The sequence below is a fragment of the Callithrix jacchus genome, chromosome 18 (genome assembly GCF_049354715.1).
Source record: "Callithrix jacchus isolate 240 chromosome 18, calJac240_pri, whole genome shotgun sequence".
Taxonomy (NCBI): domain Eukaryota; kingdom Metazoa; phylum Chordata; class Mammalia; order Primates; family Cebidae; genus Callithrix; species Callithrix jacchus.
In genome coordinates this window covers 18,337,904-18,363,212 of record NC_133519.1, presented here as the reverse complement: position 1 = coordinate 18,363,212, position 25,309 = coordinate 18,337,904, and the positions used below count along the sequence as shown (strand labels likewise).

Genomic DNA, 25,309 nt, shown 5'->3' with positions numbered 1-25,309 from the left:
TTTTATCTTACTCTGCCTTGTTTCCAGGAATTGTCCAACTATAAGGTTTCATGTCATATTGTTTTGAGCACTTGGACTGAAGAAGAAGATTTACAGTTACAGCCTGTCTGGAAGAGGTCCTACAGAATAGAAAAGGCCTTAAATTATCAAAAGGAAGAACAATTTAAAGGTCTAGCCACTATTTAAAAGTCTTTCCGGAAGAAATGGAAACTCACTTTGCAGTTCCTTGGGCTGGTGACATTAAGCCCAATGTGTGAAAGTTAACAAAAGGCAAACTTTAGTGCAACTGAAAATTATAGAACTGTTAGAGTTACCCAGTAAAGATGTCTGTCCCAACATTTTGGGAGGCCGAGGCAGGTGGATCACGAGGTCAACAGATCGAGACCATCCTGGTCAACATGGTGAAACCCCGTCTCTACTAAAAATACAAAAAATTAGCTGGGCACAGTGATGCATGCCTGTAATCCCAGCTACTCAGGAGGCTGAGGCAGGAGAATTGCCTGAACCCAGGAGACAGAGGTTGTAGTGAGCCGAGATCGCGCCATTGCACTCCAGCCTGGGTAACAAGAGTGAAACTCCATCTCATTAAAAAAATAAAATTAAAAAAAGATGGTCTGATTTTTGTGAACTCTCCAGTAGTGATATCCATACTGGACCTGGATGATCATCTACCGAACATGCCATTGAAGAGATTATTACTTCATGAAGGGGTGTCTTCCAATTCTGAAATTCTTCTACTTTGTAACAAAAGCTTAATTTCATGGCCTCACCTTTCATGATCTATGGTTCAAGTAAGGTGGAAATCGAAGACATATCAGGAGGACAATAAACACCAGTGAAATGCAACAAAGTTCATAGAGAAGCCAAAAGATGGAGAAAAACTCATTTTAATGGCTGCTTTCTCAGAATTTCCGATTTTTATTTCAAGGAAAGAAAGGAAGCACTTGTCATTTTGTCAACTTCCTTTTTCTGCTCCATGACACACAAATTTACAAAGCAAATGCCTCTGAAGAGTAAACATCGTATAACAGACACTTATCGACACCTGCAGAGATTTTTTAAAAACCATATGTTGCCGGGCGCGGTGGCTCACACCTATAATCCCAGCACTTTGGGAGGCCGAGGCGGGTGGATCACGAGGTCAAGAGATCGAGACCATCCTGGTCAACATGGTGAAACCCCGTCTCTACTAAAAAATACAAAAAATTAGCTGGGCATGGTGGTGCGCGCCTGTAGTCCCAGCTACTTGGGAGGCTGAGGCAGGAGAATTGCTTGAACCCAGAAGGTGGAGGTTGGGGTGAGCCGAGATCGCGCCATTGCACTCCAGCCTGGGTAACAAGAGCAAAACTCTGTCTCAAAAAACAAAAAACATATGTTGCCTTGTCTCTTGGATCTTTCATTCCTCTGGATTCCTTCTCCCATCATACTCTCCTCCTCCTCTTCCTCTTCCTTCTCCTCCTCCTCTTCCTCTCCTTCCTCCTCCTCCTTCTTCTTTCCTTCTTCTCCCTCTCCCCATCCCTCTCCCACTCTCTCTCACCTATCTCATTCTTCTCTCTTTCTATCTGCCCTTCATCTGCATCTATATCCAGCCAGGTCATCCCATTTCTCCTTCCCTCTCCCACATTCTTTTCCCCTTCACTTCCTTACTTCATGGTCTCATCCCTCTCTTTGTCTCAGCTTGACTAGATACTCACCCACATCTCAAATGAAAATGTGCCTATCATATTCCACAGTAGCATCAAAATTGAGTTTCTACCTACCTGGCTTCTCTGGCAGAGTCCTGGCCTTGACTCCTGTGGTCAGTTTCTGTTTCATCCACAGCCTACCACCTCAGTGTAGGCTTCAGAGTTTAGAGGTCAATGAGTGAAATCAATGAGTGAAACTTGAGTTTAGGGAAATGAGCTGCCTCAGTATAACACTTTAATTGCCAATATTTCTTGAGTGGTTTCTATGTGCCAGCAATACGTTAAGCACTTTACATTTCGTTTTCTCTTTTGATTCTCACAACAGCCTGACAAGTTAGGCACCACTATTAATCACACTTTAGGAAACCAGTCTTAGAAGTGCAAAGTAACTTCCCCCAAGGTTATACAGTTAGAGAACGGCAGCCATGGGATCGTAGCCTGAGGCAAGTTCTTAACTCTGAAACAATAAGCTTCCCACTAGGAAAGAGAAATCTGGGGAGGACATTCTCACAGCTCCTCTGTTCTATCCAGTGGGAAACTTGAAGCAGAAAAGGTCTGGGTTCTCCAAAGTGAGTCCAGACATCTCTGCAAACAATGACAGCATTTTATTTTACATAGTGACACTAAGAGAAATGAGACTAGAAGATCTGATTAGCTTTAACTACATCCCTTTTAAAAGTGGACACACTAGGCCGGCGCGGTGGCTCACGCCTATAATCCCAGCACTTTGGGAGGCCGAGGCGGGCGGATCACGAGATCAAGAGATGGAGACCATCCTGGTCAACAAGGTGAAACCCCATCTCTACTAAAAATACAAAAAAAATTAGCTGGGCGTCGTGGTGCGCGCCTGTAATCCCAGCTACTCGGGAGGCTGAGGCAGGAGAATTGCTTGAACCCAGAAGGCGGAGGTTGCGGTGAGCCGAGATCGCGCCATTGCACTCCAGCCTGGGTAACAAGAGCGAAACTCTGTCTCAAAAAAAAAAAAAAAAAAAAAAAGTGGACACACTGTGGACTAAAACAGCCTAAAGAAAAGACTTTAAAGCACTTTTTTCCCCCACTTTATGAGCAAGCCGTTTAATCGCTTTGAGCATCAGCTTCCCTATTTATGAAATCAGAATTTCACATGAGGCTCATGTAAGAGATTAATGTGTATAAATCACGTGGAACATAGCAGATACTTGATATTTTTTAGCTGAATCTTAATCCAATTTCTCTTAGTAAACATACTACAGATTCCGCAACCTACTCATTTCCATCTTCAGGCAATTCCAAGTCACTCATCAGTCTCATGCCATTTTTTTTAATTAAGCAGAAATTTTATTTCCAAGCTCTTCAAAGACTGTTACAAACACAAATAATGTATCCTTCTTAAAAAAAAAAAAAATAAAATAAAGTGTCCCAAATTACAGGCACATCATCAAAGTAAAACACTTGGGAAATTAAGAATTCTTTTAGGTTGTAATATTTTCATGTTAGTTTTTAACCATTTACAATGTTCTGTGGGTCACACTTTAAACATTTTTAAATATATAAAATCCTGTATTTCCTTTTTTTTAAAATTCGAGACGGAGTTTCGCTCTTGTTGCCCAGGCTGTAGTGCAATGGCGCGATCTCGGCTCACCGCAACCTCCTACTCCTGGGTTCAGGCAATTCTCCTGCCTCAGCCTCCCGAGTAGCTGGGACTACAGGCGGTGCCACCACACCCAGCTAATTTTTGTATTTTTAGTAGAGACGGGGTTTCACCATGTTGACCAGGATGGTCTCGATCTCTTGACCTCGTGATCCACCCGCCTCGGCCTCCCAAAGTGCTGGGATTATAGGCGTGAGCCACCGCGCCCGGCCCAAATCCTGTATTTCTTTAAGTACAGCCACAACTACAAAGCAGAGGAACTTGAGAATACAAAGATCAAATCTGCTTCATTTATATACACAAGGCAGCAGCCTAATGCACATCATCACAACATTAACTTTTCCAAACAAGTCTGCTAAGAAACTGCTGCCATATTTAGTGTTAAAAATAAAACAATCTTCCCATTTAGAAAAATCAAGACATCAGTCGATTAGTAAAACCTGTTCTTCCCCCTCCAGCAATTCATACTTTGTCTTCATTTAGGAATTGTAAATTCATGAGAACAATTTTTTAATTATGTAAAAATCTACCAGGAACAAATTACAAGCATTCAATGTTTTAAATAAACAAAATATTTTCCTTCCTAAAATGCAAACATCCAGTAAATAAAACATACATGATATTCCAGGTATAGAAACATTAGCGACTCACTTATGAAAGAGGTAGGTTTTGCTATATTTGGTGGTAAGGTTTTTGTCTTATGTATAAAAGTATTTCCACAGAAAACCAGGCTGTCACTATTTAAAACTCTATTCTTTCACCCAGTTTCCTTACTTGCATAGAAACTCATGAATTTCTGTGATTTCGGCTATAGAACCAGGCCCCAGGAAAGGACTGAAATATCTCTTAAAGTCACTTGGCTAGGGACAAGTGTTTTCTTGAGACTTGAAGGCAGTCATTCATCACGTTGTGCTTGAAGGCACTCCTCAGCGCACTTCTCTTCTAGAGTCTTCGGAGGAAAGCACAGGATCTGGGCTCACGGAAGGGGTTACTTCCGGCTGGCACAGCCACCAGCAGGGCATCCTTGCAGGCCTTCTGCATCCAGGACTGCTGAAGCCCTGCAGCTGCCTGAGAGACCTTGATCCTCTCTACAGCGGCCTCCAGCTTGAGCTGCTCCACAAGGTGCTGCAGGGCGTTCACGCTGGCACCAGAGGACATGGCGGCGGCGCTGAGCTCCGAGGGCGGCTGGGCAGTCTCCTGCCATTTAATCCAGGAACCTCTCTTACCAACCCCACTCCTCACCCAATCTGAGCTAAGTGATCGTTCTGTTTTTCCATAGAACCATGTGCATGCCTGTATTACAGCTCTCATCACACTGCCAGCTACCACCATCTACCAGCCTGTCTCCCTAACTCGTTTGTGAGTTCCTGGAGCATGGGGACTTCTCCATTTATCTCAATATCTCCAGTGCTAAGCACAGGGCCCTCCAGGCCCTGATGTATGATGTTCCCCTCCCTGTGTCCATGTGTTCTCATTGTTCAACACCCACTTATAAGTGAGAACGTGCAGTGTTTGATTTTCTGTTCTTCTCAGACACATCTCAGGTACTCAGTAAATGTTTTTAATTAAGTCCTACTTTTAAAATATGTTATACTGTGGACCTAAAACATTTTGGTTTCAATAGAAGTATGAAAGGAGCTGCCCAGATGAGTCAGTAGCTATTGTGAGCTAAAGACTTAGCCACATGGTTCCCACTTAGGTGAGAAATTCTCAGAATGCAAATAATTTCTTTAAAATATTCCAGGCTTGGTCCATAGTCTTCTTGGTTTTATACACTAGTCATTTGAACCCTCATTTTTCTTAGTATTCATCTTTAGAGATTATCAGTTCAAAAAATTTTAAGCCTGTGCTCAGCAGGTCACTTCCTTTTATCTAGCTTCCCAAATAAATGTATAAAAATTCCCTCCCCTTCTTTTAGGGCTGCTCAGTCTTCTACACAGATCCCTCCTCCCTTCTCTTTCTAGCTTTGGTGTCCTTGCTTTGTTTAAGCATGGATTTGCCCAATAATAAAACTGTGTTTATTGTTTGACTTCCAAGACATGTAATTCCTAATGGTGTCTGGCATTGTTTCCATTGCAGCAGCGTAAAATTGTCTCCAGAATATCAGCTGTAATGAATCTGAGATTAATTCCTGTCCTTGTATGTGGCTGGTAACTTTTCTTTTTTAAAAAAAATTTATTTATTATACTTTAAGTTCTAGGATACATGTGCAGATTTTGCAGGTTTGTTACATAAGTATACACGTGCCATGCTGGTGGTTTGCTGCATTCATCACCCCGTTATCTACCTTAGGTAATTCTCCTAATGCTATCCCTCCCCAATCCCCACACCCCGTTATTCCTCCCCTAGCCCTCCACCCTCCAGGCCCTGGTGTGTGATGTTCCCCTCCTGGTGTCCATGTGTTCTCATTGTTCAACATCCACTTATAAGTGAGAATGTGCAGTGTTTGGTTTTCTGTTCTTGTGTGTCAGTTTACTGAGAATGATGGTTTCCAGTTTCATCTATGTCCCTGCCAAGGACATGAACTCGTCCTTTTTTATGGCTGCATAGTATTCCATGGTGTATATGTGCCACATTTTCTTTATCCAGTCTATCATCGATGGGTAGGTGGGTTGGTTCCAGGTCTTTGCTATTGTGAACGGTGCCACAATAACATACGTGTGCATGTGTCTTTATAATAGAGTGATTTATAATCCTTTGGGTATATACCCAGAAATGAGATTGCTGGGTAAAATGGTATCTCTATTTGTAGATCCTTGAGGAATTGCTGCACTGTCTTCCACAATGGTTGAATTAATTTACACTCCCACCAACAGTGTAAAAGCATTCCTTTTTCTCCACATCCTCCCCAGCATCTGTTATCTCCTGATTTTTTAAAGATCGCCATTCTAACTGGTGTGAAGTGGTATCTCAATGTGGTTTTGATTTGCATTTCTCTAATGACCAGTGCTGATGAGCTTTTTTTCATATGTTTCTTGGCTGTGTAAATTTTTCTTTTTTTGACAGGGTTGTTTGTGTTTTTCTTGTTAATTTGTTTAAGTTCTCTGTAGATTCTGGATATTAGCCCTTTGTCAGATGGGTAGATTGCAAAAGTTTTTCCCATTCTGTTGGTTGCTGGTTCACTCAACAGTTTGACAGTTTCTTTTGCTGTGCAGAAGCTCTTAAGTTTAATTAGATCCCATTTGTCTATTTTAGCTTTTGTTGCCATTGCTTTTGGTGTTTTAATCATGAAGTCCTTTCCCACGCCTGTGTCCTGAATGGTATTGCATAGGTTTTCTTTTAGGGTTTTTATGGTGTTAGGCCTCATGTTTAATTCTTTAATCCATCTAGAGTTAATTTTTGTATAAAGTGTAAGGAAGTAGAGAGCCAGAGGAGCAAGATCAAACAAATTCAAAAGCTGGCAGAAGGCAATAAATAACTAAGATCAAAGCAGAACTGAGGGAGCTAGAGATACGAAAAACCCTTCCAAAAATCAATAAATCCAAGAGCTGGTTTTTTGAAAAGATCAACAAAATAGGCCACTAGCCAGACTAATAAAAAAGAAAAGAGAGAAGATTCAAAAAGATGCAATTAAAAAATGATAAAGAGGATATCACCACCAACCCCACAGAAATACAAACTACCATCAGAGATTACTACAAACATCTCTATGCAAATAAAGCAGAGAATCTAGAAGAAATGGATAAATTCCTCAACACTTGCACCCTCTCAAGACTACACAAGGAAGAAGTTGAATCCCTGAATAGACCAATAACAAGGCCTGAAGTTGAGGTAGCAATTAATAGCCTACCAACCAAAAAAAGTCCAGGACCAGATGGTTTCACAGCCGAATTCTACCAGAGGTACAAAGAGGAGCTGGTACCATTCCTTCTAAAACTATTCCAAACAATACAAAAGGAGGGAATCTTCCTAACTCATTTTATGAGACCGACATCATCCTAATATCAAAACCTGGTAGAGAAAATTTCAGGCCAATATCCATGATGAACGTTAATGCAAAAATCTTCAGTAAAATACTAGCAAACCAAATCCAGCAGCACATCAAAAAGCTTATTCAACAAACCAAATCCAACAGCACATCAAAAAGCTTATCACGATCAAGTCAGCTTCATCCCAGGGATGCAAGGCTGGTTTAATATGCACAAATCGATAAATGTAATCCATCACATAAACAGAACCAAAGACAAAAACCACATGATATCTCCATAGATGTAAAGAAAACTTTTGACAAAATTCAACATCCATTTATGCTAAGAACTCTCAAGAAACTAGGTATTGATGGATTATATCTCAAAATGATAAGACCTATTTATGACAAACACACTGCCAATATCATACTGAACGGGCAAAACTGGAAGCATTCCCTTTGAAAACTGGCACAAGACAAGGATGCCTCTCTCACCACTCCTATTCAACATAGTATTGGAAGTTCTGGCTAGGGCCATCAAGCAAGAGAAAGAAATAAAGCATATTCGAATAGGAAGAGAGAACATCAAATTGTCCCTGTTTGCAGATGACATGATTGTATATTTAGAAAACCCCATTGTCTCAGTCCAAAATCTCCTTAAGCTGATAAGCAACTTCAGCAAAGTCTCAGAATACAAAATCATTGAGCAAAAATCACAAGCATTTCTATATACCAATAACAGACAAACAGAAAGCCAAATCGTAAGTGGATTCTCATTCACAATTGCTACAAAGAGAATAAAATACCTAGGAATACAACTAACAAGAGATGTGAAGGACCTCTTCAAGGAGAACCACAAACCACTGCTCAAGGAAATAAAAGAGGACATAAACAGATGGAAAAACATTCCATGCTCATTGTTAGGAAGAATCAATATCATGAAAATGGCCATACTGTCCAAAATAATTTATAGATTCAATGCTATTCCCATCAAGCTACCAATGACTTTCTTCAGAGAATTGGAAAAAACCACCTTAAACTTCATATGGAACCAAGAAAGAGCCCACATAGCCAAGACAATCCTAAGCAGAAAAAAAAAAGCTGAGGCATCACGCTACCTGACTTCAAACTATATTACATGGCCTCTGTACTCAAAACGGCATGGTACTGGTACCAAAACAGAGACATAGACCAATGGAACAGAACAGAAGCCTCAGAAAGAATGCCACACAACCACAATCATCTGATCTTTGACAAACCAGACCAAAACAAGCAATGGGGAAATGATTCCCTATTTAATAAATGGTGTTGGGAAAACTGGCTAGCTATATGCAGAAAGCTGAAACTGGCTGGTAACTTTGAACAAGGTAGCCTGTGTAACTTTTGAGTCCCTATTTTAAAACTGTATGACTTAAAAGATTATAACTATAATCTTGTCTGTATACAATTAGCCTCTGGAGATTTTTTTAAAATGTAGAGGCCCTTGTTTTTTAAATATTAGTGTTAGTACTTTGTGTTTTTTAATCTAATATTAACAATATTTCCCATTATTTTCTTTCTATTTATGTTGCCTTTATATTTCTTTCTTTGGTTCTTTCCTCTTTTTTTGAGACTGAGCCTTGCTCTATGGTCCAGGCTAGAGTGCAGTGGTAAGATCTCAGCTCACTGCAACCTCTGCCTCCCAGGTTCAAGAGATTCTCGTGCCTCAGACTCCCAAGGAGCTGGGATTACAGGTGTGCATCACCACAGCTGGCTAATTATTGTATTTTTAGCAGAAACGGGGTTTCAGCATGTTGGATAGGCTGGTCTTAAACTCCTGACCTCAGGTGATCTGCCCACCTTGGCCTCCCAAAGTGCTGGGATTACAGGCATAAGCCACCATGCCCCCGCCTATATTTATCTATTTAAAAGCTTGCTTTGCACTATAATTTACTTTAACCTATAAAATTTTGTAAGAATTTCTTCTGTTGCCAGGTGCAGTGGCTTACGCCTGTAATCCCAGCACTTTGGGAGGCCAAAGCGGGTGGATCATGAGGTCAGGAGATTGAGACCATCCTGGCTAACACAGTGAAACCCCATCTCTACTAAAAAAAAAAAAAAAATAGCCAGGCGTGGTGGCAAGCACCTGTAGTCCCAGCTACTCGGGAGGCTGAGGCAGGAGAATGGCTTGAACTCAGGAGGCAGAGGTTGCAGTGAGCCGAGGTCCAGCCATGGCACTCCAGCCTGGGTGACAAAGTGAGACTCCGTCTCCAAAAAAAATAATAAAAAAAGAATTTTCTTCTGTTTAAAACCCCTCTCTTCTCCAGTTGAATACTGGAACAGTTCAGGGTAATCTATGAACCTGGGGCGCCTGACAAAATTATCGAAGAAGCAATGACACAACACCAGTGCCTTCTGTGCCGTGACTTCCCCAGCACGTCTTTTGCTACTTCTTTCAAAGGGGAAAGATCACAGAACTAACCTGTATAACAAATCCGGTGTTCTTCTGACAGCTAGGAGCACACAACATCTATTATTTTCCATTCAAAAAAGCATTCACTTATCCCCACCCTATTTTGGTATCTTTAAACAGCTCCCTCACATTATAACACAACTAGTCTCCAGTATTTCTACAATTCAATCTTGCAGCAGCCTTTGATAAAAAAATTTGTTTCAGTCCTTCATAAAGCAAAAATTTGTACAAGTTCTCTGAGCATGAAGAAAAAAATAAACCTTTTAAAATTCAGTAAATATTTAATGAATACTGAGTAGATAGATCTTAAGTTCTATTGTTCACTGAGTAGCTCTTAAGTTCTGTTTACACTGGGAAGAGGAAGTGCTGTCCTGAAAGCTACCACAGGGGCTAGGGCCCTTCCACCTTGACCTTCTGCTCACCCACAAAACCCTTATTTTAACTTCTTCCCTGTCCCTCACCATTTCTTTAAACTTTCCACCACACAATCCCAACCACAGTCAAACGAGTCTTCTTCTTTCCCCAAACTTACCTATTCTTGACTCTAAACTCTGTCACTGGACACGTCTCCTCATTCGTTTTCATGAAAGCAGAGATTTTATCAGTTTCGTCCACTGCTGTACCTTCCAACACTCAGAATAGTGTCTAGCGTTATTGAATTAAGGAATCGCTGAATGCAATTATTACTTGGTGTTTAAGACCAAGTAATAATGCAATTATTGGTCTTAAACTCCAACCAACAATGGCATTCAACTATTCACAAGTCAAAAATCGCACAAGTTTATCTCATTGAGTAAAGGGTATATCCCAGGAAGTTTAGTGAAAATTAACCTAATGAATATCAAATGTTAGTTTCACATTCGCATTGCTCCTTCAGGCTGTGTTCTAGCTTGCCCTTCAGACTGACCTCCAGTGACAAAGTTTTATTTTCTCTAGGTTGTGTTACCTTATAGCTTCTCTGCCAAGTTGCTAATGGTCTGGTAGCAAATACACAACTAGAGAAAGAATTTCATATTAAAAAACCTAATGATTCATCTTTTTCTATAGTCAAGAATTATCACTTAATATAATTGTTTGGTAACTGCCTAATTTTTTAAGCTTTATAGTGTCAAGTTAAATCTATGAGAAGCTAAAATGATCATAAAGGTAGCACCCTCGGCCGGGTGCGGTGGCTCAAGCCTGTAATCCCAGCACTTTGGGAGGCCGAGGCGGGTGGATCGCGAGGCCAAGAGATCGAAACCATCCTGGTCAACATGGTGAGACCCCGTCTCTACTAAAGATACAAAAAATTAGCTGGGCATGGTGGCGCGTGCCTGTAATCCCAGCCACTCGGGAGGCTGAGGCAGGAGAATTGGCTGAACCCAGGAGGCGGAGGTTGTAGTGAGCCGAGATGGCGCCATTGCACTCCAGCCTGGGTAACAAGAGCGAAACTCCGTCTCAAAAAAAAAAGGTAGCACCCTCATTCAAAGCTCAGACCCAGCAAAACTGCTATAGGAATAAAATATGTATACAAACTAATCTTTTTAAAAAAACTTTTCCGCTTCTTTGCTTTTAGAGCTCTAGCCAGCGGGGCGACCTTGCAGTGCCAGGACTCGGCACCGCGCCCCTCCTCCGCCGGTTGGTGGCCTGCGTGACCCTGTCCTCCCGCCGACATCGAAAGGAAGCCGAACGTGGGCGGGCAGAGAGCTTCATCCCATTAGGAATGGCAGCCCCATCTATGAAGGAAAGGCAGGTCTGCTGGGGAGCCCGGGATGAGTACTGGAAGTGTTTAGATGAGAACACACGATGCCTCTCAATGCAAGAAGTTAAGAAGCTGTTTTGAATCACGTTGTCCCCAACAGTGGATAAAATATTTCGATAAAAGAAGAGACTTAAAATTCAAAGAAAAATTTGAATCGGGGGGATTCCAGCCTTCAAAAACAACTGCAAAATCCTAGGCTGTTCATAAAGATTGAAAGTATTCTTTCTGGACATTAAAAAAAAGCTCTACTGACTATGGGACAGTAGTAGCCTGAATCATGGTGAACATCAACACTTATTCCCTGTATATGACTCTTGATAATTAAGATGATCAAGAACCAGATTTGTAAAAAATTGAAATAAAATGGTATTTATAATTAAAAAAAAAAAAACTTTTCCCAAGGCTGTATATGAATATAAAAACCCAGATTTGATTTCTACATGCAAACTGTGTTTTAAAATGTCCAGTTACCAATCAAGAAGCTGCAGTAGATTCCAAAGAAGCATCGTCTATAAGAAACCATGACAAAGTAAAAGATTATTATCTGACAAGTGGTGCCTCGAATCAGGTCTGAGGAGGGCCAGAAGGGACTATGAATCACAAGGTGAGAAAAGATCATTTCCAGCAAACTGGAAAGAGATGTAGGAGGAACTAAAGTAGTTAGGTCTGCTGGGCGGGGTTGCTCATGCCTATAATCCCAGCACTTTGTGAGGCCAAGATGGGTGGATCACCTGAGGTCAGGAGTTTGAGACCAGCCTGACCAACATGGCTATACCCTACCGCTACTAAAAATACAAAATTAGCCAGGCGTGGTGGCGCATGCCTGTAATCCCAGCTACTCAGGAGGCTGAGACAGGAGAATCCAGGAGACAGAGGTTGCAGTGAGCTGAGATTTTGCCATTGCACTCCAGCCTGGGCAACAAGAGGGAAACTCCGTCTTAAAATTAATTATTTAAGCAAGTAAGTAGTTAAGTCAGGTCATGAGCAATAGGAGGACGTTAGAGTCCTGTTTGTCTGGCTGCTTTATTGTGGTGCTACCAACTGTGAAAAGCTGGGGCCAGCCCGGGAGCTTGTGAGAACTAAGGACCACCCAGGAAGTCCTTGTTTCAACACCAAATCTAATTTATATCAGCTATGTTAACTTGCGCAAGACCCTTACCTTCCTGAATCTGAATTTCCTCACTGGAAAATGGAGTCCATTAATACTCCCTCACAGAGTTGTGGTGCTTGGATTCAGCACGGTGATGCACATATTTACTACATTATCATGTGCTGGACAGGAGCCAGGCCTACTCTATAACCAGTTTTTTCTTTTTTTTTTTTTTTTTTTTTTTTTGAGGCAGAGTTTCACTCCGTCACCAGGCGCCAGGCTGGAGTGCAGTGGCGCGACCTCAGCTCACTGCAACCTCTGCCTCCTGGGCTCAAGCAATTCCCCGGCCTCAGCCTCCCTAGTCGCTGGGACAACCGGCGCAGGCCAACATGCCCAGCTAATTTTTTTTGTATTTTTAGTAGACACGGGGTTTCACTATGTTGGCCAGGATGTTCTCATCTCTTGACCTCATGATCCGCCCGCCTCGGCCTCCGAAAGTGCTGGGATCACAGGCGTGAGCCACCGCGCCCGGCCAGTTTTCTCTTCTCTCACTGGCACTTCCTTTCCTATAGTTGTTGAGGCAAAAAACAGAATCATTCTTCATTTTCCAGCTCACATCCAGCCCATTAAGAAATCTATCCCCTCTACTTTAAAATATATCCAACAGCATTCTACAACTGCTTACCACTTCTGCTGCAACTACCTGGGCGCCCATCATCAGGGAACAAGATCCCATAGGCCTTGTGGGCTATTTTAAGGGCTCTGAGTGAGATCCGAGCCACTGAAAGGGTCTCAGCATATGAATAATGTGATGTAACACATTTAATTTCTTTTTTAAAAAAAATTTTTTTTGAAACAAGGTCTCACTCACCCAGGCTGGAGTGTAGTGGTGTGATCACAGCTCATTGCAACCTCACTCTCCCCAGATCAAACACTCCTCTTGTCTCAGCCTCCTGAGTAGCCAGGACCACAGACACACATCACCATGCCCAGCTAATTTTTAAATTAGAAATAGGATTTTGCTTTGTTACCCAGTCTGGTCTCAAATTGCTGGGCTAAAGTGATCCTCCCACTCAGATCTACACTACCCAATCTGGTAGCCATTAGCCACTTGAACAACTTTCTCTAGATCTGCATTATCAAATATGGCAGCCACTGGCACCAGAAATATGGCTAGTCTGCATTGAGATGTATTGTAAGGGTAGAGTATATAACAGATTTTGAAAAGTTACACATATAAAATAATGTAAGCCATCTCATCAATAATTTTTTTTTTTTTTTTTTGAGATGGAGTGCAGTGTCACCCAGGCTGGAGTGTAGTGGCATGATCTCGGCTCACTGCAACTTCCGTCTCCCAGATTCAAGCTATTCTTCTGCCTCAGCCTCAGCCTCAGCCTCAGCCTCTGGAGCAGCTGGGACTACAGGCGCGTGCTACCATGCCTGGCTAATTTTTAGTAGAGACGGGGTTTCCCCATATCGGCCAGGCTGGTCTTGAACTTCTGAACTCGTGATCCACCCACCTCTGTCTCCCAAAGTGCTGGTGGATTACAGACATGAGCCACTGCGCCCAGCCCTCATTAATAATATTTAAACTACTGATTACGTGTAGAAATTATTTTGGATATGCTGGATTAAATATATTATTAAAATTAATTCTTGCCAGGCACAGTGGCTCATACTTGTAATCCCAGCATTTTTCAAGACTGAAGCCAGAGGATTACTTGAGCCTGAGTCCAAGAGTTTGAGACCAGCCTACGCAACACAGTGAGATCCTGTCTAAAACATAAAAATAAAATCGTACCGTGTTCTTTTTACCTTTTAAATGTAACTACTAGAAAAAATTTCAGTTACACACATGGCTTGCATTATACTTCCATTAGATAATGCTGTATATTCTATAGGCTAGTCCCTAACTTCCTAATTTGGGACTAATCATATTGTACATAGTCTCACTCAACCCTCAGGCCTGACGCAACGATGCCTTGCTTCATTCTGCGACAGCTGCTGCCCACTCTGTGCCTGATCGATAGACACTCCCATAAGCCGCCCAGCAACAGGTACGGGAAACGTAACCATGGACAACAGTGCGGGCTTATGGCAATCGTCTCTACTTACTGAAGCTCTACTACTCTATCTATAGTGTAGCCTTACAATTTTGACAATCCTGTTTTATCAGTTCTATTTGATGTTAAGTGTTTATATAAGGAAAAAAGCACTAAAGGGAAACAGCTATCACAAACACTTTGGTTTCTTTTACCCAGTCTTGTTTATACTTTTTAAGTTACATCTTATTAAATGTAGCTGTATGTATTATTATGTTTTTATATATACGCAGATAAAACTATTGGAAGGGAAATTTCTAAAATGTTAACTGTTTTCTCTAGGTAAAGATAAAAACAAATGACTTTTGTTTCATAATTTTTTTTATTTTTCTGAAATGTCTATAATATACATATATTGCTTTTATAATCCAAGGGTAAGAGACCTCAATTTACAATCAGTCAGCCAAGCCTGAGAAAGCACAGCAAGCAAGTCTGTTCCACGTCACTATGAAGACAAGAGAAATAGTGGGTTTTCTGTGGGGTTTGCTAACCCAAGAAATAAGTGAAACAAGTCAAGCTATTGGCCGATTCTTTTAAACCATCTCCATGAGACTGTCTGCAGTGGTTCTTAGTAGAAAGAGAAAGAGGTAGTCCAGAATTTTGGGGATGGAAATATAGATTCAGTGAAGGTGGAGGGGGCATTTCCTGGGTAGATCTGCCTGCATCAAGTAGCAGATGAAATCATAGGTTCCAGAACACTGTAAATCCCATCCTATTTAGGCACCAGCCACCCCACCCCAAACACACACATGATCAGACAAAAGTAGGGTACTTGAGGAAAGGCAGCAGAATCCCCAAAGACACCCGAGGACCAAGACCGTTTCCCACTCTGCCCAAATATGCCTCCCTTGCCTCGGTGTCTCTCCATGCTGTCAAGATGCTGTAGTGTGAGTATGTAACCTTTTTCAAATTGTGCATGAATTTGAAATGGGATCGAATTAGTGTGATCAAGGGTCACGACATAAAGAGAAAAGGGACAGGAGACAGCAGTATACGGTGTCCTCACTTAGCATGTCCATGTTCACATCTGCATCCCAACAACCCCTCCCTACTAATGAGGGACTCGGGGAATGTACCAGAAACGCCAATGACTCCACCCCACCCCAATCCCACCACCAAACTGTCTTAGCCAACAGAACGTAAGGAAAAGAACAAGAGATTTTCAGTCAAACAGCTCTCAAACCTTGATTCTTTCATCTCCTCTGTTACTAACAGCAGTGAGGTTTTAAACAAGTTATTTGTTTCACAATCTGTAAAACTGTGGACAAAGTCCCTCCAGTGGGAGGGAGACCAGCCAGGACCCCATTCCTGACAGGCAACTTTGTACATTTCAGTGATGCTCCCCAGGGACAGGAAATACATAATCCAGGTGACATGGACCTCCTTGTAGGCCTTTTTACTTCTCCCTCACCTCCCTCATCCCTTTCCTCTCTAGACTCTCATAAGGGAGTAAACACATTCCTCATATTCATTTTGATCAGAAAAATAAAAGAGGGAACCAAAACTGACCTTCTATAGCTCCCCCTGCACACTGCTTCTAACACCCAATACCCTCCCTCTACCAAAGCTTGTTCACAATCTTGATCATGTTCTTGCATCTTATCAGGAATCTCTGCACATGCTGTGTTTCAAATGGACACGTCATCTAGGAAAAGTTTTCACTGGGCCTAGAAAGAATCCTTAGACCCAAAAGAAAGAGGATAAAATTAATGCACAATTTGCAAAAGGAAAATTTTATGCTAGATTTCATAGCATCTCTGGAAAGAAAACTAAACCTAGAAGTACCATATTAAGTACAATTGTTCTTCCCCTTTTTGCTTCCCCTTCTGCTATACATTTTCTTTCCCCAACAATCTTTTTCTCAAATAGGGTTGTATGAGCCACCTGAGGAGTCAAAAGAAGGTTGATGTGTAACCCCAGGGAATTCCCGATATGAGGGAATTCAAGGGAAAATGAAACGTGCAGAGGGGAACTATTTACTGACAAAGAATCTAAGTTTCAGCTTCTGAATCCCAGAGCCATTTTTCAGACATGAATGTGAAAGAGAAAAGAAATACTGGCAATATTGAGGCCATCATAGACAGTATGCTTTTACAATGAATTAAGCAGATGAACAAGGAGTGGTTTTTTTTTGGTTTTTTTGTTTTTTTGTTTTTTGGTGTGTCTTGCTCCAGGGCACCTATATCTATCCAGGAAGACATGTCATAATTAATACAGCTGAAAGGGTGGCAGAAATTGAACAGGCAGTGAAATGTGGAAGATTTCTAGTGCCTCCTAAATGGGGACTTCACACTGTTACGATATGCCAGGAAGTAGCATGAATTCCCAACATTAAATATAATCAAATGAAAACACTGATCCCAAACTAAAGAAAGATGAGCCTCTTCCCAAGTCTGTTCTCTTCACGGGATGGAAAGATGACTCAGAGTTGATCATCCTTACAAAAACGGCCTACAGTGCAATAGCAGCAACAAACAAGAAACTAATCTACAGAGAAATTCCATCTTCAAATGACACTAGGTCAAGACCTATAGAGTCTTCATATTTATTTTAATTTCATAAAATAAGCTTAAGGCTGGAAAAAAATACATCCAGACACTTCCGACAGATTTAGATATTAACAGCAATCATCCACATCCAGTACCTTTCCATGTAGCCAGGGACAAGCAGGCTGGGTTTAACCAGGCAAAATGCATGAATATTAATGGTTGGGGAGAAGCTCAGAGCTGTGGGAAATGATGGGGAAGAGGGAATCAAGAAGGTTTAAAAGGGTTTAGCAAAAACAAGAGCTTCACATTCACTCATCTGCTCTTTCAACAAGTATTTACCGAGCACTGACTGCATGCCAGGTAACATGCAGTCGGAACACAATGCTGAACAGGATGTATTCCACGTCTACATGGAACTTACAACTTGTAAGGGAGATATACACCTAAACCTGACATCATAATTAAGTACTAAAGTTGGGGCCAACGAGCTTGAGGAAGGGCCCCTGGACTCACCCTGGGATGTGAGGGGTCAAGAAGAGAGTACATCCCAGAGTAAAGAAGGCCAGAAGCCAAGGCAAATGCCAAGGTGAACGCCGTTATGAACAAATCTTTTCTCCTCACCTAACGTCTTTTTTACTTTCATTTATGGTCCAGACAAAAGGAAATGATCAAAAGAGGTGAGTAAATGGACCAGAGGTTGAAACCAGCTAAGACCATAATGTTATAATCACACATACAACTACGTGAAAATTTGAGAACACAGGAGGGAGAGTGTAACTCTGAGACGGACAGAGGTGATGTTTAGGCCAAATAGTGAAGATTGGGTAAAAACAAAATGGCAAGAGCATTGTAAGGGGAGATACTGACAGTATTCATGGCTGACCAATTTCATCAGCTCAAACAGAACTGTCACCTAGAGTCCATTACTCAAGTTGGCTCCTTTTTTTTCCCCTCATAAACTAGCTGAAGTCTGTGGAGCATGCTCAATTACCCTTTCTAGAAGCCTTAAAAAAGTATTTTTTCTCTTCAATATTTTATTTGATGTTTCTGTTACATTGTCTTATCCCCAAGCAATGGCAGAAAAATATGTGTTCACCAATATACAATCAGCTCTGAGAGTCAAATGAAAATTGTTTTTCTTTAAATGTATAGGTTTCGGGCTGGGTGCGGTGGCTCACGCCTGTAATCCCAGCACTTTGGGAGGCCAAGGCGGGTGGATCACGAGGTCAAGAGATCGAGACCATCCTGGTCAACATGGTGAAACCCCGTCTCTACTAAAAAAAATACAAAAACTCATCTGGGCACGGTGATGCGTGCCTCTAATCTCAGCTACTCAGGAGGCTGAGGCAGGAGAATTGCCTGAACCCAGGAGATGGAGGTTGCGGTGAGCCGAGATCGCGCCTGGACACTCCAGCCTGGGTAACAAGAGTGAAACTCCGTCTCAAAAAAAAAAAAAATGTATAGGTTTCTCCAGTGCTGCATGAAGGTGTAGTTGTGCCAACGTTTTCTGAGATTCAGTACATCTATAGATTTCTTCACCATTGAGGATTTTGCTGCTGGATGAAATGAAGGCACTGAAAGAAGCTTCAAAACCTTGGGCATAATATCTGGGACTTCTCCTTCAAGTGGATTCTCCTGAAGCTGAGGAAGGACAGCACACTAAGTGAAGTTCTTCCCACCTAACTGCCTGCAAATACCCACTCCCCTGGGGAACGCTTCTATGGGACAATCACATCTTAGGGGAAAGCACTGACACACTCTTCTTGGTGAGTGGCCATCTTTATCTTTCACTGTCTTCCTGTTGCTGAACTTTTTCCAGATAGGAGGATGTTCAGCATTTATGGACCTCTCTTGTAATATTTCAGTATAATGTGATATCCTGGAAATGTTCTGCTAACCAAACCTGAGTAAAAAAAGAAAAAAATTACATGCCTCAAATACATATTATTATTACCAGAATCCAATATTTTTGAGAATTCAAAACAAAGGAAGAAAACCAAAATGAGGAATGGTCAACTTTCTTTTTTTGAGACAGTGTCTCACTCTGTTGCCAAGGCTGGAGGGCAGTGGCACAATTATGGCTCTCTCTGCAGCCTCAACCTCCTGGGCTCAAGTGATCCTCCCACCTCAGCCTCCTGAGTAGCTGGAATCATAGGTCCAGTCACCACCGTGACTGGCTAGTTTTTGTATTTTTTGTATAGATGGGGTTTCACCATGTTGCCCAGGCTGGTCTCAAACTCCTGGGTTCTGGTCAACTTTCACTTATCCATTATTATTCTTCACTTTCAACTATCACTATACATATTTTTAAAGAAAAGATAGCCTTGGTTTTATTGTATTTCATGCTTTGAAGGAGATAATAAACAGATTCTGGAAGTTGAAAACACAACCAAGATGTTTTTGATTAAAACATCTTTTAATTTTAGATTAAAATATGACTTTAACATGATATAGAAAAGAAATAGCTTGGGTCAGTACAAGGGGGAAAGGGGCCTTAAGGATGGGAAGAGGAGGAGGGGTACATAACAGAGAGAGATGTGAAGAGGCAAAATACTTTGGAATTAGCTGGGGGAGTTAAGGAAAGCAGCAGAAGCACACACAAAAAAGTAAAAGATACGTTGATGTCATTCTGCAGTATTACTCACTGTATATCTGTGTTTTCTCCAACTGAACTCTCAGCATCTAGGTGGAGTCCAACTAATGCATCCCCACCACAGAGCTCACAGACCCCTGCACACACTCAGCTGCACACACCCAGCACTAAAGAGTTTTTGAAGGTACAAGAAGTTTTACTCTCTCTTCCCCTTCTTTCATCATATATCTCCCTGATGACTTCTTCAAACATAGTATAGCAGTTTCCTCTCTTTTTCCAGTTTCTTTCACTTCCCACCCTCTGACCTAGAAGTCAACCCAGGGTTGTGTCCTCTGTAGAATTACAACCTGTGAAGGCCAGAGACAAAATGGCAGGTCTGAGGGTTACTATCTATGGCCAAGGATCACCCACCAGACTTAAAAGAAGCAAAGAGGCTATATAGAGGTGGACGACAGAGGTGAAACCAGAAGACACAAGGATCAGAAGAGAAGGAGAAATAAGTGAAATGAAGTAGGATGATTCAGATCTGCTCTTGCCTACAAACGTTCACTGTGGGACTGTGGGATCCTTTGCATGGGGTCCTTGGCGTGACTCCTGGGGCAATGGCAGTGTTAGAGAAGATCTGACTAGGAAAAAAAAACAAGAAAAGCTACTCACGAGGGAGAGAAGGATGTAGATTCCAGGAACTGCGTGTGAGAAAGAGAGTGGAAACAGGATATTTAAGACTAGTCGCAGCCAGTATGGGATAATAAAAGGAATCTGTAGGTGGCAGGGATTTCATAGAGAGAAGTAAAGATGTGGGAGAAACTGAGCGTTAACGAAGGCAAGGCAAAAAGTGTAAGGTCTCATCCAAAAAAGAAACAGCAGAATTAAGCCACACCCACGCAGCTAGTCCACCCTCAATTCCCCTGTGCAAGCAACTTCTTTGAGCCAGCTCGGACCTACTGGTCGCAAAGATTTCCTCTTGAAAGAACAAACCGCTGCCTCCCCGGCAAAAACTACAACACCCATCGTGCCCCGCGCTCACGCCGAGTGACCCATCCTTTTTCCGATCCCCACTAGCTAATGGTATTAGCCAATTTCCTCTGCCCGGAAATGACTTAAAGCACATGCGCACTTCCCCTCCTTGGCCAGGGCTTGCCTCCAAATTGGAACATTGGCGAACCGCCTGACCTCTACCGGCGGACTCTGCCTAGGACGCATGCGCACATCGAGACAGCAGGGCGCGGGTCTCTATTTTGCGATGGTCCAGGCTATGTTGGAGCAGGACTTTCCATTTTATCTTTATTTTTGCTTCTTTTGCTTAACTTCGGGATGTAGCAGTGAAGTGTTATTAAAAGAGCTCTAAAGCGGCCAGGTGTGGTGGCTCACGCCTGTAATCCAAGCACTTTGGAGGCCAAGGTGGGCGGATCACCTGAGGTCCGCAGTTCAAGACCAGCCTGACGAACATGATGAAACCCTGTCTTTAAAAAAAAAATTAAAATTAAAATTAAAAAAAAAAAGAGCCCTAAAGCTGAGAGTGAAATTTGGACTCTCTAACAACCCAGAGGTCTTAAGCAAGTCACTTAAACTGGGGACCTCGGTCTCCAAACAAGATAACACTCGAGGCACAGCCTGCCTCATCTCGCTGCTGGGAAGACTGTGGAAATGGTAGTGTCGGTGCCCACAGACCTCCAGGTCCTCATGGGACAGCAGCTGGCATTCCTCCAGCATTGAATGAAGTGTGAGCAGGGACTGGAAACCGGACAGATCTCTAGGGTCAGCTGGAAGGAGAGGTAGAGAAAGAGAAGCTTCTATCCTTTCCCTCGAGCCCACGTCTTGGCAATAAGCAATTCCTGACAATTCTCCACCAACATATCTTCCCACTTCTTTCCATCCACACTGCCATACCATTTTCTCTTGCTCAAATGATTTCCCTATTTCTAGTCCCTACCCGATCCCCGTGGGATCATCTTAAGATGCAAATTTGATCATTAAAATATTTCATGGCTTATCTTTGCTCTCAGAATAAAGCCAAACACCTTAACAAGGCTGTCGTGTCCTGGTTTCTTCCTAGTCTTCCAGACTTCCTTCTCTCCCTCTGTGTTCGAGTCATCTTCAGAAACTATCAGTTTTACACACCAGGCTGCCTCTTATTTCAAAGCCTTTTTGCATATAGAAACAATTTAATAAACATTCTGAACTCCGCTGAACATATATTCTCAATGAGATTTTAACCAGTGCCTTCAACCATACTCTCAGTTCCTCCGTTCCAGCCCTGACAGATTCTGTAGTTTTCTGTTTAGTAAATTATTACAAGTCCAGTCTAATGGAGTCCGCTTAAAATCTTAAAACTTATTTCAAGTTTTGCACCCTTTTCTTCCCCTCAGCACCGGCCAGACTTCAGCAGTGGAACTTGGTTTGGGGAAGTGGTGTATTCTGTCTTTAACAGAAGTTTGCCTTTCCCTAAAATAGTTACTGTGTTGGGACCCAGAGGAAAAATCAGGGAGGGCTGGGAAATGAGGGCCAAAAGTCATTTTGCTTAACTGGGCATGTAATTGCAATTGTCTGTTGGTTCTCTCTGCCTCTGAGTTGAAGGCTGATTGGTCTTGCCCTCCATCTGGAAGGTACCGAAATGCTAGATCTTAATGGACACATGGGTTAGCTTCCTGGGAGCTTTTCCCAATTCACAATTCCTTGATGGGAAATCTGCTGCAGCTTGACTATTACTGGTCTTGACTGCAAGTTGTCCAGATTCTTGGAGTTTTGAACAAAGGATTGGACAAAATGCACAGCAAAGCAAAGAAAGAAGGAAGCAACAAATGCAGAGATTTATTGAAAGTGAAAGTACACTCCACAGTGTGGGAGCAGCCTGAGCAGCAGCTCAAGAGCCTTGATACAGAATTTTCTCACATCCAAATACCCCCTAGAGGTTTCTCATTGGCCACTTAGTGTTCACCCAATGTAAATGAAGTGGTGGCCCGCAATCAGTATCATTGGTTGTGGAAAACAACCAATCAGAGGCTGAAGTGAAGTTACAAAATTACACTCTTATGCAAACATCTGATTGGTTGCAAAAAGCAACCAGTCAGAGGTAGCACTTTCAATTTCCCATCTGCCAGGCAGAAAAGGTGGGAGTTTTTAAAGGGAGTAGCTTCTGGTCCTTTTTATACTTCGGCATGGAAAGTTAGGGCTTCCTTTCAATTTAGGTCTAGGAAGTTAGCATGAAACTGCCGTAGGTTCCTTGCCTCCAGACCCTATTCTCCTGCCTCATAACTGTTTCCCACAACCCCTCAGCCCTGCTCTGGTGGCATAACTAGGTTTCCTGGCTTGGCGGCCAGTTGTCTTGGAAGGAGAACCAGCAAGATGGCCCACACCCTGTTGAGTTTCACACTATTCGTTTAACTCATGGTAATCTCACACCGATTTCCACACTGTTCATTTGACTCACACATCCTCGCCAAACCAGATGGGAAGAGTGATAGCTCCTGGCCAGCTCTGTAATCCCAGCACTTTGGTAGGCCGAGGTGGTTGGATCACCTGAAGTCAGGAGTTTGAGACCCTCCTGACCAACATAGTGAAACCCTGTCTCTACTAGAAATTTTTTTTTTTTGTTAGCTGGGCATGGTGGTGGACACCTGTAATCCCAGCTACTTAGGCTGAGGCAGACAGATTGCTTGAACCCAGAAAGCAGAGGTTGCAGTGAGCTGAGATCACATCACTACACTCCAGCCTGAGTGACAGAGCAAGACTTCGTCTAAAAAAAAAAAAAGGTGATAGGTCTTTCCCTGTCATCCTTCTCTCTCTACTCCAGTGATCACAGGGTACAGATCCACAAGCTCACCAGCAGACACCCAACCAGGGATTGAGATCTCCTAATTGCCAGCTCGCCAGTTTCTATGAGTGATTCTCTTGGAGACCTTCGCTTGGAGAGGGTGAGAACAAAAGGCACAGCATTCATTTCCGTGGCTGGGTACACATGACTCCATCAATGCCCTTTTTCTTTTTACCTCCATATTGTCTTCTAGGGGATGGTTTTAAATCTAGGGGAGGTTAAGGATGTGATATTGTGGTGTGGTTCAGGATAGCAGAGCTAACTTTCCACTTTTAATGGCATCTCTAGGATGTTAGCACAGCACAATATTCCAAGTGGCTTTGGACAAACCCAGTTGTCCTCTCTTTCTTGCTTGTAATTCTCAAGAAAAACTCAAAAATGTGCTGGGACTACAACATCCTGAGAAAGGAAGGAACTGCTTGAAATAGACTGGACCTCCCCATTCCTGTCCCTCCTAGGGAATGCAACATCTGGAGTTAGAGAGAAGCTGCCAGGGACAGCCCAGGCTTTGTAAGTCTCTACCCTGGAAGCAGGATGCCCTTTCCAGCTATTCCCAGTGAGTCACATGACCCCTGACGTATATAACTCAGGGTGGGCTACCTTTTGGAGCCCCTTACTGGTGGTGCACATGGGGCATGTACAGGCAAGCTCAATCCTGCCCAGGAAGCTTTCTTAAGCCTTGAGGACCACCTCACAGTGGTTCCTAGGCTTATTTTGTCCCATGTTGCCTGCCTGTAAGTAATAATCCCACCTCACAAAATTTGTTGCATGCGAATGTGAGTTGTCTCCAGCAGACACTGGTAGAACTTCAGGCCAGGATGCAGTGGGCGGAAATGTGTGGACTCCTATTTCTGGCAATTGGCATAATGTTAGTCTCTGCTGTCCTGCCTGTGGTGGGAGTCCTGCCTTGGGAATGGTGATTAGTCCTGCTTCATAGTTATGTGAATTCTCCTGAGTGTCCTCAGTTTGAGGTCATAATCGACAGTTCCAGGGTTCCAGATACATGACATTCTGCTGCACAAATGCTGTTTCCTTTACCCAGCACACCTGTCACTAACCTCATCCCTTCTCTCTCTCTTTTTTCTTTCTTTTTCTGTTTTGAAACAGAGTCTCGCTCTATCACCCAGGCTGGAGTGCAGTGGCATCATCTCAGTTTACTGCAACCTCTACCTCCCAGGTTCAAGTGATTCTCCTGTCTCAGCCTCCCAAGTAGCTGGGATTACAGGGGTCCACCACCATGTCCGGCTAATTTTTTTTGTTTTTTTTGAGACGGAGTTTCACTCTTGTTACCCAGGCTGGAGTGCAATGGCGCGATCTCGGCTCACCGCAACCTCCGCCTCCTGGGTTCAGGCAATTCTCCTGCCTCAGCCTCCTGAGTAGCTGGGATCACAGGCACGCACCACCATGCCCAGCTAATTTTTTGTGTTTTTAGTAGAGACGGGGTTTCACCATGTTGACCAGGATGGTCTCGATCTCTTGACCTCATGATCCACCCGCCTCGGCCTCTCAAAGTGCTGGGATTACAGGCGTGAGCCACCGTGCCCGGGCAAGTGCTAGGATTATAGGAGCAAGCCACTGCACCCAGGTAAACCCCTTCTCCCTTTTCCCCATCTTTCCGTGGCTAACTCCTCCTCATTTTTTAGGTCTCAGTGTAGACAGCACCACTATCCTGAAGGAGTCCTGACACTGCCAAGTCTAAGGCAGGAGACTAATCTGCTGCTTCCAAAGCTCCCTGTGCTCCCTCATCACAGCGTTTCCCAACTGTTTCAAATGAGTCTGTCTTCCCCGACTAGACTAAGCCCCGTG

General features: G+C 42.8%; 2 pseudogenes across 1 annotated transcript; one reads left to right on the top strand and one right to left on the bottom strand.

Annotated features, from left to right (window-relative positions):
* Window positions 1-4,257: 4,257 nt before the first annotated feature.
* LOC108588980 (guanine nucleotide-binding protein G(I)/G(S)/G(O) subunit gamma-10 pseudogene) lies at window positions 4,258-4,502 on the bottom strand (annotated as a pseudogene).
* Window positions 4,503-11,322: 6,820 nt separating this feature from the next.
* On the top strand, window positions 11,323-11,806 carry LOC108588994 (cytochrome c oxidase assembly factor 6 homolog pseudogene; annotated as a pseudogene). The gene has a single exon (XR_013529211.1). The product of XR_013529211.1 is annotated as a cytochrome c oxidase assembly factor 6 homolog pseudogene (transcript).
* The last annotated feature ends 13,503 nt before the right edge of the window (window positions 11,807-25,309 follow it).